The sequence below is a fragment of the Mus caroli genome, unplaced genomic scaffold, assembly GCF_978045245.1.
Source record: "Mus caroli unplaced genomic scaffold, Mus_caroli_1 scaffold_9, whole genome shotgun sequence".
Lineage (NCBI taxonomy): Eukaryota > Metazoa > Chordata > Mammalia > Rodentia > Muridae > Mus > Mus caroli.
The window spans coordinates 11,424,107-11,437,890 of NW_028227264.1; the positions used below are offsets into that span (position 1 = coordinate 11,424,107).

Below are 13,784 nucleotides of genomic sequence, written 5' to 3' on the forward strand. Positions count from 1 at the left end.
CATAAGTAGGATTGCTTGGGCTTATGTCATAGCTTCCAGGGTTCAAATGTAGCTAGAAAAACTATGTGAACCTCAGAGAGAAACACACTACATTCTACAAGATTTTGCACACATCTCTCAGAAGGAACCTACCCTGCTTCATAGCTTTTCTATTGTTTCGTTTGGTTTTTGAAATAGGGTTCCATGTAGTTAGCCTGACCTTAGACTTCTTATGTGTCAGTTGTGATTTCTACTGCCTGATGCTTCTACTGTAGTCTACCATGTGCTGGGTTCCAAGTGTGTGCCACCACTTAGAGACCAGGGACTAAAGCCACCTCTTATGAGTTATGGTCTTACAGGCAGCCTGAGCAAAGTACATTTAGTTAACTACTTTATACCTGATAGTGTGTATATGTATAACAGAAATGTTTCCTGTATTTATTTAATATAAAGGTTTACAGCAGGGGAGCTTGTCTCAGAAAGGTTTATATTTTACATAATGGGATAGAATATGGTCTTTTCAAATTGACAATTAAAATCAGGTCAGGATGAGGAATAACACAAATTATTCAGAGATTGATCTTATAAAGATTAAAAGAAAAAATCATATACAGACTAAAAAGAAAACTCTTTAACAGTAGAACTCTGGAAAATACAGCTGTGGTAAAAGAATATTAATGAAATTATAGCATTTCATAGCACAGTTGTGACTGTTCTCAAATGCTGTTAAGGCAAATTCCTCCAAAAGCAAGACAAGAGCAAATCCATGGTCATAAAGAGCTGTAAGAAGGAACAGGAAGAAAGAAAATACCCTGCTCCGAGAGGCGTGACAGGTGTGACTGGTGTGTCTCATGTGTGTCAGAGAGGAGAGAGGTTATGTCTCAGTGTTCTGACCTATAACATCTGAATGAGTAGTCACCTAACATTCTCTGAAAAAAAGAAAAAGAAACAACCCTGAAATGACAGCCTGAGGTGATCACCAGCCCAGTGCCATGCAGGCCGGTGGGGGCAGACCTGGCAGGAAATGAATCCCACTCCGACTTCAGAACAAGCCGAACAGAAGCAGGCCTGCTCACTCTTCCACCAAGAACACCACACCAGTCTCTCCCACTATGCTGCTGCACATGGAGTTTCAAACTCACCTTTGAAGAGATTCTGTTGTGCTTTTCCCATGACCCTAGGAAGGGGCTCTGAGAACTTCTCATTAGCTTCTGCTACCAGAGACTCGGTAGCCATCTGCTCCTGCTATAGAATTATTTTGCACTTACTTCTAAACTTATTTAAAATCCTTCTCTGCTCTCTTTCATATGGCTTGTGATGAAATTATCTGACTTAAGTAGCCAAAAGCAATCAAAAATGATGGAAAAAAGACAAGAAATGGTTTGATTTACAATGCAAATGATCTGGTTCACTCTCAAGTAGAAGAACAAATTACATTATCTGCCATTTAAATGGTGAGGAAGGCACTGTTAGGAGCCACTGGCAGCCAAGGGAGTGGGGTTCTCTGTGGCTCTTGGCTCTGGGGAGGGCTCCAGGGCACAAGTACTATTGGTCTGATTCACCACATGTAATTGGAATGAAAAACAAAAAATTGAATACAACATAAACTTGCTCCATTACAACATGACAAGATGCAAGTGCCAAGGGGTTGTCTGAAGATCCGTGTACAAATGACAAATGCCCTGGGGAAGATGACTCAAATTAACGAGGGTGATGTTTATTAGTGTGCCTACCGCCTTGGGTGCTCAGCAAATAGTTGTTTTACCTAATCTGCTGTTTCCTCCTCAAGTGAAAAGATGATCCCAGAAGGCCTTTCTCAGAGGAATAGGGCTTTGCTGAGGATTTAGGAGAGGATTAGAAATACTTTCCTCCACTATGGCACCTTCTCCTACCTCAGAATTTTCAGAAAATGACCACCACTCAATGTTGCTTTCTGCTTATAATAAGCTCTCTCTATGTTACTGTGAGTTTCTTTATAGTTTAATAAACCTGCTTGGCTAGCTGGACAGGCAGTCTTGATACAGAAATAAGAACATACACTATGTGATGGCTGGAACATCTCCAGAAAGGATGTTATAAATTCATTGAAGAAATATAGGTGGAGAGAAGACAAACCCACTTCCTTATTTTTTAAAAAAATCTAGGGATGCTTTTGGTTGATAAAATTTTTTCTCTTCCTCCCTCCCCTTCTCTATTCTCTCCTTCTCCTCCTACCTTCTCCTCTTCCTTTTTCTTTTTTCCTTCTAGCAAAGGAGTCAGACTGTCAACTGGCACAAGTTGCTGTGTTTTCAGAGGGGGATTCTCTCATGGTGAGAGCCACCTTCTAGACAATGGTGAGTGTTCACATCCTATGGAAACCGAGCCCTAGGCTGGCTTGGCTTTGAAGGTTCTGAAGCCAGCTGCATAACTGTTAATGATGGCTTTGCCTCAGAGCTTCTTTTTCTTCTTAGTGTGGCATTTGAGACAAAGCCAGGGTCAGAATCAATAAGGTCCTGAGTGAAAGAAAGACAGTGAGAATCTGCCAACTCCAAATCTTCTGCCATCTGTCACCATCCTTGCGATCTCTGGGAGTGGAGGAGATAGGATCTACAGGACAGTTTTGTCCTTAAACTTGAAGGCATCTCTTAGGAGGAAATGTATTTCACCGTGTGTTTCCTCTGAACCTCTGCTGTGGGAAAGGTAGCAGTCGACAGTTTCCCTCTAAGCCCTTCGCGGCTGTGGAAAGGAGAACTTTTCTCCAAGCAGCTGACTCCAAGCAAGGAAAAGGGATGATTCAAAGAGTTCTCCCAGGAGGGATTTCATGTAAAAGAACAAAATATTTACAGTGATTTCTTTATTTTTTTTTCCACAGATATTTACGGTCCAGGCCTCAACTTTAAAATACTTGACCTTTAACTGAAATTTTGACAGTGTGGAGGAAGAGCATGAACACAGGCTCAGGTACTTTTAAGTCCTTGTGGAGGTTGGGATGCCCCCCACCCATAGGATCCGAGTGAATCTCGGAGGAAAAGCAGATGCTTTGTCCGTCGGCATCTCTCAGACTTCAAGTTCACTTTGAGACTTTAAGCTCCTCCCCGCAGATAAGACTAATTCTAGCCTGAGGGGTACACTGACGCCCCTCTTCCAACAATTACACTCAATGTTGTTCATTTTACAAAACGGTGAAGTATCATACTAATTGTGGTGACTGAGCAATTCACTTCAAGCTTGAATTTGGATTCCTAGTAAGAATGAATTTGGATGAACTCTCTTAACATATTATTGATGACAAAATATCATATAATATATATATGTATATATACATATATATACACACACATATATATGTATATATAATACACACACACACATATATAAATATATATATATATAGGATATGCCTCTTATCTTTACAGCCTAAGAAGCCTTCTTGTGTAAGGCATGTTTATCCCAAGATGCTGAGCCCCTCGAATTGCCTGAGAGTGCAGAAGGAGGCATAGGAGTATGGTTCACTCTGAAAATGAGAAAAATCAAGTAAAAAACACCATGCTCCAAACACTAAGGGCCCAGCAGCCTGGGCAGCAGCAGGAGAAGTAGAATGAACAGAAGGCACAGCCAGAATCAACGGACCTGAGAGCAGTGTGTTTATGAATATAGTGGAGAAGCTCTGGCAGAACTCTCACAAGGAACTGAGAAGTGTTTGAGGAACGATTGCAATGCCTGAGAAACCCATCTCCGCTTTGAGGAATCTGGGGAAGAAAGAGCAGTAGCCTCGTACCATGGAAAAGCCTCCACATCACTTATGCGCCTGCTATAAAATGAGAAGAGATTTTTTTTTTAAGAGCAGAAAAAGTCTTTTTAGATTATCTGAACCCCTCCTTCCAGTGAGTAGAGAAAGAGGGTCTGGCAGTGCCATGGTTGCCTGCTATTCTGAAGCATCAACTCCAGTGTTAGAGAAATTATGTCTATGTAAGGGCTTCAAAGTTGGGCAGCCATATTGGAACAAAAGCTTAAGTTATCCAGAAAAATGGTTTTCAAGTTGACCTAGGTTCTTATGTTGTGAGTTGAGATGGAAACCTTTACTAAATTATTTAATCAATAAGATGTTGTAAGTAGGAGGCCATTTTCATTTCAGTTCAATGAACAACATGAAAGCAAAGCAAGATATCTTTCTAATAGCCATTCAGCACACAATCAAGAGACACTTTGTGGTTTGCTCTCCATGGGCTTTCATTTGAGCTGGAAACATCCGAGATGGGCAAAGAGGAACAACAGCATGCGCGACAAGGGCCATGCTAATAAAGGCCATAAGTCACATGGAATTAGAGATAGTGGGGGACTCACTTCAGGCCATGGGGTTCAGAGAAGCCATAGCAGAGGAGAAGGCGCTATCTGATAAAGGGTGTTTTGTAGGAGGAGAGATTTCAGGGAATGTAAATATAAGATGTAGAGACTCCATGATTATTAAGGAACATCAGTGAGGACAGAAACAAGCTATCATTTGTTGAGCCCCTTACCACGATACATTTATTAATAATGAGTGCTTCTTCATAGTCTAAGGAACTACACATTGTCTCTAAGAAACAGACATGGAGTCTGAAGTGTGCATACACAGTTGTTGCATTGTTTGAACTCAGTTCTGTTTGACTCCAAAGCCTCAAAGGATGTCTATCAAAGACAGTGGGAACACAGGTAATATTTAAGGTGCCTTGTGGAGCAGGAATACCTCTGGTGAGATATCACAGTAGCTTTGCCAAGGGGAGTGCAGCCCTATGGCTAATACTGAAAAAGCTGACTGCTGGAAAATGTCTTTGCCCATTAAATAGTCTGCTATGAAAATCCAAGAACACTAGAAAAAATGTAAAAGGTAAACGCATAATGCATTTTCTTTAATAATCATGGATTGAGAATTACTAAAGTAAGAAAAAAAAACTTTGAATTATAGCACGAAGCTAAAGCCAATATGGATGTGTAGAAAAGCTTAATGTTATTTACATTTTAAAAATTAAATATGTGTGAAATCTGGCTTGTGTTTCTCAATGGGCCTCTCACAGTCTCCATCCCAGAAATACTGGAAGCAATTTTATTTGCCTCAGTCTGGTGTCACATGACATTTTGCCTTACTTGTGCCCAAAGGACCATGGAGAAGCACTCAAAGTCCTCTGGTAAACCTGTGGTTGGTTGCTAGTTTGAGAAACCACCTTGGTGCTGCCAGGTAGGGAGCCAGCCTGGGAGCCTCCCAACATGCTAAGCATAAACTCATGCAAGCAGAGCCCCTCACTACTTGCAGTTCTTTAATTTGGTTCTGCTGTTTCTTTCTTGCTGAGATGAAAAGCCAGATTGCCATCTGGGATCCCTGGGTTAAGGTTCTTAAACAATCCTTTCAACCCCCCCTGCTCCCCCCCCCCCGTGCCCAGTGACATTGACAGACCAAAAGCACTTCCCTAGTGCCCGGATGAATCTGCAAGGCAGTCGGTGGCTTTCCTTATCTGGTTGTCCAGGAACAGACAGACAAGGATCTTTCTGGTTTGGTGAAAGAGCAGCATTTTCCAAAGTCTACAAGTTGCTTTGGTGCTATGCTCCAGTGACTTCTCCTTGGCCCAAGAACACAGGAACCAAGAGTTATATCTTACAGCTTTCTGCTGCAGACAGGCCTGACATGTTCTCCTATGATGGAAGGTAAGGTCACAGAACCCAGGAAAACATTGTACAGATGCACCTGGCTGACAGAGGAGAGGTATGTGCAAAACATGGTTGAAGATGCCATCAATTACGTCCAGGCTGGCTCTCCCCATTATTGAACTGTCAATTGTATTTTGTGAGGGAGTGTTGTAAGCAACAATGGGACAGGTGAGTGAGCTGTGGCCTTGAACAGATGTCCGACCACAACTTCAGGGCTGTGTAGTAGATCAGTTTCAGAAACTTTCAACATCTCTTGATGCCAGTTTCAAATGAGAAGTTGCCCTGCTGTTCACAGGTTGGGAGTGTGGTGGGTCCAATATGGAAGAGTTTGAGGATCACCTGGTACAAGGTTCATTAAACGCTCCTGGCTTTCACTGAGTGCTGCAGTCCTTTTGAGCCAGTTAGAGATCCATGCTTCTTTCCCGTCTTTCTTCTGCCAGATGATCTTACCCAAATGCCCCTTCGGCTTAAGAAGATGCTCACACAAGGCCTGGGCTTCTCTTTTCCTTTGTGTCTTGCCTAGAATTAGAGTCAACTCCCTCAGCATGATCATCTCTAGGACATTTAAGAAAAAAGTGGTAAAAAGCTCACATTATTTTTCTTATTGATGTGACAAAATACCTGAAAAGAAGCAATTGACAGAGGGGACCTGTGCTGTTGTATAGCAGTAGGGGATTAAAGCATAGAAGCATGAGAATGGAAGTATAAGAGGGATAGCTGCTGTGGCTCTACAGTCAAGAACCAGAGACTGGACAGAAGCTGGACCTGGATCATAAGGCATCACAGCCTCCTTGGCCCACTTTGTCTGTCTTTCTATCAAGTTGTCACGTGCTAAACATTTTCACAACCTTCACAGTCTTCTGAAAAGAAAAAAGAGGGAAGGAAGGAAAGGGAAAAAAGAAGGAAGGAAGGAATGAAGGAAGGAAGGAAGGAAGGAAGGAAGGAAGGAAGGAAGGAAGGGAGTGTCTCACTCAGTTGTAGGCTACTCTTCAAATGGATGGGAATTGTCCTTGAAGCACATTTGAGGGAATGTGCGCGCATTTGGCTAGTCTTGGGCAAGCAATTAGGGAGGTAGAGTGAAGATAAGCAGGAGGAGACTTTCCTAGGAGAAGATACTTTCGCAGTGCCATGTGTGTGATTGTCTGAATGTGAGTGTGCAAGGTGGTGCATTCATGTGACTGTGTGTATGTAAGCATGTGAACATGTACATGTGTGAGTCATAGCTGCTAACCATTATTTCCCATTCAGCCCCTCCTTCATCTAGTGTCTACCTCTTTCTCTTTCCTACTCTTTCCTACAATGTCTAGTCTCCGTGGTGTGACATTTTCCAGGGGCATTCTGTCCCTTCCTCAAAAGAACATCGTAGACATTTTAGATTTCCTTGTCCTGGAGGAAAAAGAAAACCTAGTAGAATTAAACCTGGAATAGATGCAGACATAAAAGAAATTCAGAATCACTGAGAAAAACAGCATCAAGTTTAAAAATAAAGATGCTGTATCTTCAGTCCACGGATGATGCTGTTCCAGGACTGTATTCATTCCATTGTAACTTTAGGTCTCAGGTAAAGTGGCGGCAGCCCACTGAAACGCTAGCTAGAAAGTGACTAAGCATAACTGTTGCCAGAGGAAGCATTATCTCTCTTACCAGAATGTGTCACTGTGTGTGCTATATTCCTCCAAGCTCTGTGCAAACTCTTCCACCAAGCAAACAATCACTCAGCCCTTTAAGTATTCAATTCTGTGTAGTAGTGGGCATTGGGGAGGAACCTTGGCTCAATGATAAAACTATAGCAACTGAGGATAGAGATGAGCAGAAAGATACATCCCTATACTTCCTAGTCAGTAGACAAAGATGGAGGTAAAGCAGCGCTTACAACTTCCAAGCAAGAATCAGAGATGGGTGTGTGTGTGTGTGTGTGTGTGTGTGTGTGGTTGTGTGTGATTTTTACTCATTTCAGAGATATAGCGAGTCAGAGTCCATCATCAGGACCCTTTAGTTGTAACTGGCTGCATCCCTCTTTCAGGTCACTTTTTGTTTTTCCTACCAAAGTCTTTGCACATGCTGCTTGTTTGTTTGTTTGTTTCAGCCTGGAGAAAGCCTTCTCACTCTTCCTATTCTACTTAATTCCTAACTATACTTTGCATTTTAAGCACGGTTCTTTGGAAGCTTTCCCTGTGAGTGTGTGAGCCTCTGGAAATAGTTTTGTGGGATTACCGTCTGCATAATTACTTTGGTTAAAAATGTGCTAAAGGGGCTGGGTAGACATCTCAGTGGTTAACAGCACTTGCTGATCTTTTAGAGGACAATTCCCAGTACCAACATGGTCTATTATGTCCAGTTCTAGGGGATTGTACATGGTTTTCTGACCTCTGCAGGAACTATACACATGTGTTACACAAACTGGTAAACAGGTGCACACACATAAATAAAAATGATTGAAAAAAATTTAAAGGTGTTATGTAACTGAAGCAAAATCCCATGAAGAATTTTATAGCATATGCAGACAGGCTGTTACTTATCTTTTCTCAATGATGCATATGAAAGGTCTTTGGGGTTTTCAGATACCATCTCTCCCCACTCGGTTATGGGAACATGATCTGTGCTATGACATAAAATTGAAATTTGAGGATTTGATGCTATTCAGCATTGGGGGGGGCGGTGTTGTAGAAATTTTAATCCCAATCTGGGGTTTTAAGCCTGCCTTTAATCATTCAGTTCCCAAATAAAAGACACACAACATTTATTATTTACAATATGCCTTAAACAGCGTAAGAACTGGGCAGATATCTACCTTCTGTGCTATTAGAATCTACATTCCTATCAGTAACTCCAAGTTATTACTTTACAATGTTTCATTTAGGCTGCTCTCATCTCCTATTGGCCAGCCCTCTGGGCCATATTTTCTTGATTCCTAACCCATGACATCTCTCTCTTCCTCCTTCACTCTCTTCTCCCCTTTGTTCTCCTCTTATCTGTAAAGACTGGGAACCCTAAACCCTGCCTATGTCTCTTCTACCTAGCTACTGGCAGTCAGAATTTTTATTTACCAATCAGAAATAACTTGAGTTCAAGGACACATAGAGTCACTGGGATAGTATGAGGGCCCACATTTAGCATTAGAATATTGTAGCTTTCAAGAATTTCCAGAACTTTCTCATTGCTAAACATGATCATTCATCACCTATAGCTTCTCTAATTCACTACTTTTCACGTAACCATTAAGAAAATCATGTGCACCTGGGCATGGTGGGCTTGGCACACGTCTTTTATCTCAGTATTCAGGAAGCAGAGACAGACGAATCTCTGAGCTCCAGGCAAGCCTGGTCTACAGAGTGAGTTCCAGGACAGCCAGGACTACACAGAAAATCCTTGTTTCGAAATTCCATGCCCTCCAAAAAGAAAATCATGTGAAATTTCATCTCTATGCAATAGGCCAACTGAAATCCTGCCTATAGCTCATTAATTTGACACAGATGTCTCTTCAGAGTTCAACGTCACCTTTAGACTTCAGTGTGTCCCTGAGAAACCCATGCTATTTATCACATTGGATTAGCAAGAGTCTTGCTCTTTCATGGTTGAAATTCTTCACTCACTTAAATGTCCATTTCCCAGAGTAAGGCATTTCTCCGTTCTTGTTAAACCAGTCTCATTTACTTACGTGAGGGCTCTACGGCTTGTCAGTTTGGGAATTAATTTCTGGGATAGACTTTTGAGTCAGCTCTTTTGAAAGCCTTTAGATATTTATATTACATTTGGCCAAGTTCTCCTTTAGAGGTAAGTGTATTTTCCTTCACAAAAATTATTGCTAGCTCATTAGGTAACAATGCTCATTCCTCTCCATGATTAAAGACTCTGTAAGTATGAGATGATTACATCATTTATTACAGAGTTCACTAACACATAAAATAGCTTAGTACTTGTACCAGGATGGGCTTTGAAAACCTCAAAAATATTTAAATTAAGAAATTATTTTATGGGTATGATCAACATATATTGTTTAAATGCATGAAACTGTCAAAGCACAAAAGTAATGTTGAATAAAAAGTATTTTATTCGTTTACTTTTACCTATTATTATTGCACATGTATTCACATGGTGTGTGTATGCAGGTATGCATGGCACAGCAAGCCAGATTGACTTTGTCTATATGAAGTTAATTATCTCCTTCCTTGTTGTTTATCACACTGGGTTAATGACAGTATTGGTCTGTCATGGTTGAAATTCTTTACCCACTTAAATGCCCGCGTCTCCTTCCACCTTTATGTGAGATCTGAGGATTAAACTCATGCCACAAGTGTGAGCACTGTCTTAGTCAGGGTTTCTATTCCTGCACAAACATCATGACCAAGAAGCAAGTTGGGGAGGAAAGGGTTTATTCGGCTTACACTTCCATACTGCTGTTCATCACCAAGGAAGTCAGGACTGGAACTCAAGCAGGTCAGAAAGCAGGAGCTGATGCAGAGGCCACGGAGGGATGCTCTTTACTGGCTTGCCTCCCCTGGCTTGCTCAGCCTGCTCTTTTATAGAACCAAGATTACCAGCCCAGAGATGGTTCCACCCACAAGGGGCCTTTCCACCCTGATCACTAATTGAGAAAATGCCTTACAGTTGGATCTCATGGAGGCATCTCCTCAACTGAAGCTCCTTTCTCTGTGATAACTCCAGCTGTGTCAAGTTGACACAAAACTAGCCAGTACAAGCACCAATCATTTTTCCTCACCGAACCATTTTGATGGCCCTAAAGAAGTATTTTAGATAGCTGTACATGCTATGCAGACTGTGGCACCACAAAGACTTCAGAGTCAATAGATACCGTGAGTCTTCAGTGTGGCTCACCCTCTTCACACAGGAATAATACTAAAGGTGAGTATAATCTGTGTAACAGTTACACATTGCTTACAGCTGAAGAAAGCTGGTTTGATTAGCATTTACTTTTCTCTGTGTTCTTCATCAGTCTAGAATGGAGACACCAGCAGAGGCCAAGCTCATAACTATCTAATGTATCCATCTTGAATGGGACTTGACCATCTGCTCCTGACTGAAACACTGACACTGTCCTCCCCAACAGCAGAAGCTTAGATCATGGAGTCTCTGGAAACCTGCCCCTCTCTGGGCAGGGGAAGGGCCGACTATAGGCCTAAGACAAATCTGGAGTGACAGGTATTTTAAGTATCCCTCCTTTCCATCAACATGTATCTATAGTTGCAAGTAATAAGAGACCTATTTTGTATTTTTACTTTTTGTATTATCGAGTGCTAGTATAGTCATTTGTATCTGGGTTTCAAGTATCAATATCTGTGGTTGAAGAGGTTGGGGGTCATTTCTCAGAATGGATAGTCTACATACCAAAATCTCCTCCCAAATATCTTATTTCTCTTGAAAAAGAAAATATAAATTGTCTCCCTGATAAAGTGATAGTTAGAGAGGAGACGACCTTTGCCCTAATAGGCATAATTTCTCCGAGCACAGAGGACACGAGACTACTCTTCACACTGTGGTGGAATCATTTTTGTTTGTTTTTTGGAGGAATTCGGGAGGAACAGAAAGTAAAATGTGTGCTCTACTGATGAACACAAACAGATTGCTTTAGCAAAGTCAAGCCGAAAGTAGCTGTGATGGTGAGTTTTATTGTCAACTTCACAGCTTGTAGGATCACCTGGGAAGACTGATTAGGCCTTGTTTATAGTGGGTTTACCTACAGTGGGCATGTCTGTGAGGGACTGGCCATTCTATATGCATTGTTTGGGAAGATCCATCCATGGTGGGTGGCAGTATTTCCTGGGTTGTGGCCCTGGGCTGGACAAACATTAAGAAAGTGAGCCAAGCAGAGCATGTACATCATCACTGATGGCCATTAATGTCGGTGGATGTCACATCATCACTTATGACTATTCACGTTGATGGATGGGATATGATCAAGTCCTTCAACTTCCTCCACTGTGATTTGCTGAAATGAAGGACTACCCAAAATAAACCCTTTCTCTGATAAGTTATTTTTGTCAGGGTATTTTATCATGACATCAGAAGCAATATTAATGTAACAGATGTGATCAAATTTGCTTCCTAGATGGTTGGTCAAGCGTCACCCTCAGTGTGTCTAGTAGGGCAATTCTAGCTGACATTAGCAGTTGAATCATTAGACTAAATAGAACAGGTTGCCTTTCCTAATACAGAACCTCACCTAGCTAGCTTCCAGGCAGAAAAGAACGCACTCTGGCTCTGAAATCTCATCCCTACCTGAATTGCAAGGTTGTGGGCACTTGGTCTAGAACTAGTCCAACTTCCTTTGGTTTCCACAGCTGATATTAGATTCTGATATAATCTTGGGGACCATCATAATCTCAGGAGGTATCAAGACATAAAATACTGAGGAAAAAAAGGCTCCAACTGTGGAAATGGCTTCAGTAGTTGGTGTTGAATAGAGGCTGGGGAATCTCTGAGGTCTCTGCTGAGAAGAATAGAGACTGCCACCCAAGACTACGTGCAGACAAGTGAATGTTACAGACCATACTAGCCAGGGTCACAATGTCCTTAGGAAGAAAAGAGACAAACTGGAGTGCAGCCTCTCACCTTCTAAGAGAATCTATAAGTAGTCATGAACAACAGTATGATAGTGATATGAATTCTAAAGTTCAATCTGCTGTAATTTAGGCAGAAATGAGGAACATGCTATTCGAAACCAGAGGAAGCATGATACTGACACTGGTAGAGAGGCAAAGGCCTTGGTTCAGCTCTTCTATGGAAGGAGGAATTTGCAAGCATTGAAATTGGAGGTCGCTTAGTAGATAGGTAAACAAAGTATTGGGAGGTACCTCTTGGTTTCCCCTGATTATTCCCAGTATTATATGATAAAAGACTGAAAATGGGACTGTTAAACAAAAGTGAATCAGAGCTTGAAGATTTGGAACTTGTAGCCGATGCATAATAGAGAAACCAAGGCCCAAACCAAACTAAACCAAAGGAAAACCCCACCCCCAGAAAGTGTGTTAAAGAGAACAATCTTGCAACTTGACTACCATTTGCTTGAGAAGACTGAACAGAAGCAATGTTGAAACAAAGGGGTTGGAGATGGGATGGAGAAAGAGAGGCTGTCAGATTTCCTGAATTCTGGAGGGCTGTGAATACACACCATTCTTCAACCAAAGTGGAGGATGACCCTGGAGTTGACTAAGAATCAGGCAGGATGCCCACTCCCACCACAAGCCCAGGGGACCAGATTGTCTTCTTGGTTTTAGAGAGAATGACCCTGGCAGGGAACTATGTGCATACTGTGCTTACAGGGTGCCTCTGGGGCAGGGCTTTCCCTCAACAGGTATGGGGCCAGAACTCACAGACAAGCTAAAGGCTGTGGTCATGATAGTGCATTCCCACTGGGCTTAGAATTTGTACAAGAGACAAACCCGGTAGCTTGAAGCTTCAAAGGAGCTTCCCCTCCCATTTTATGAACTTATAAGGCACATAACCCCTTTCTTCCTGCCCCTGAGGATAGCAAAGTTTATCCCATTCCTTGTTATAATAAGCATTTTTTGGAAGCCCAACGATTTACAGAGTTTTAAAGTTTCATAGCTCAGGAGGAATTCTTCCTCAAGATAAAGTATACCTGGAGTATTCTGGATTAGATGGTGAGCATTAAATAAGGATATTTTAGACTTTAGAATGAATACTAGAATGAATACAAGCTTTGGCGGTTCAGGTAAATGGATGGGATATATATGATCACCATGGATTTGGTGGTATAAGCTGATGACATTATTGATGTCTTCCTTACCCAACTGTAATGTTGAAGCACTGACAAACAGGCCTGTATTAAGGTAGATGGTCCATAAGAGGCAATGAATGTAATATGTCACCTGCTTCATCGGGGCTGATGCTCTGTGCTATAGTTAGAATAAGTCAGAGCTCCAACATACGTGATGTACCTGCTTCTTGCATTCCCCTTTCTTTTTCTCCTGGCAGGACAAATAGTGAACACATTGCTCATACAAAGTGGGTTCTCACCTGGACCTGAAAGAACCACATTCTCGTCTTGCATTGTCCCAGCCTCCAAGAACTTTGAAAAATGTATTTCTGCTGATTATATCACCTTGCCTGTGGTATTTTGTTACAGCACCCTGGTACTTTATTGTTTCTGAGATGTCTTAAAT

At 41.7% G+C, this 13,784-nt stretch overlaps 1 pseudogene; it reads left to right on the forward strand.

Annotated features, from left to right (window-relative positions):
- The first annotated feature begins 795 nt into the window (after positions 1-795).
- Positions 796-906, forward strand: LOC115032246 (small nucleolar RNA SNORA17; annotated as a pseudogene).
- Positions 907-13,784: the final 12,878 nt, after the last annotated feature.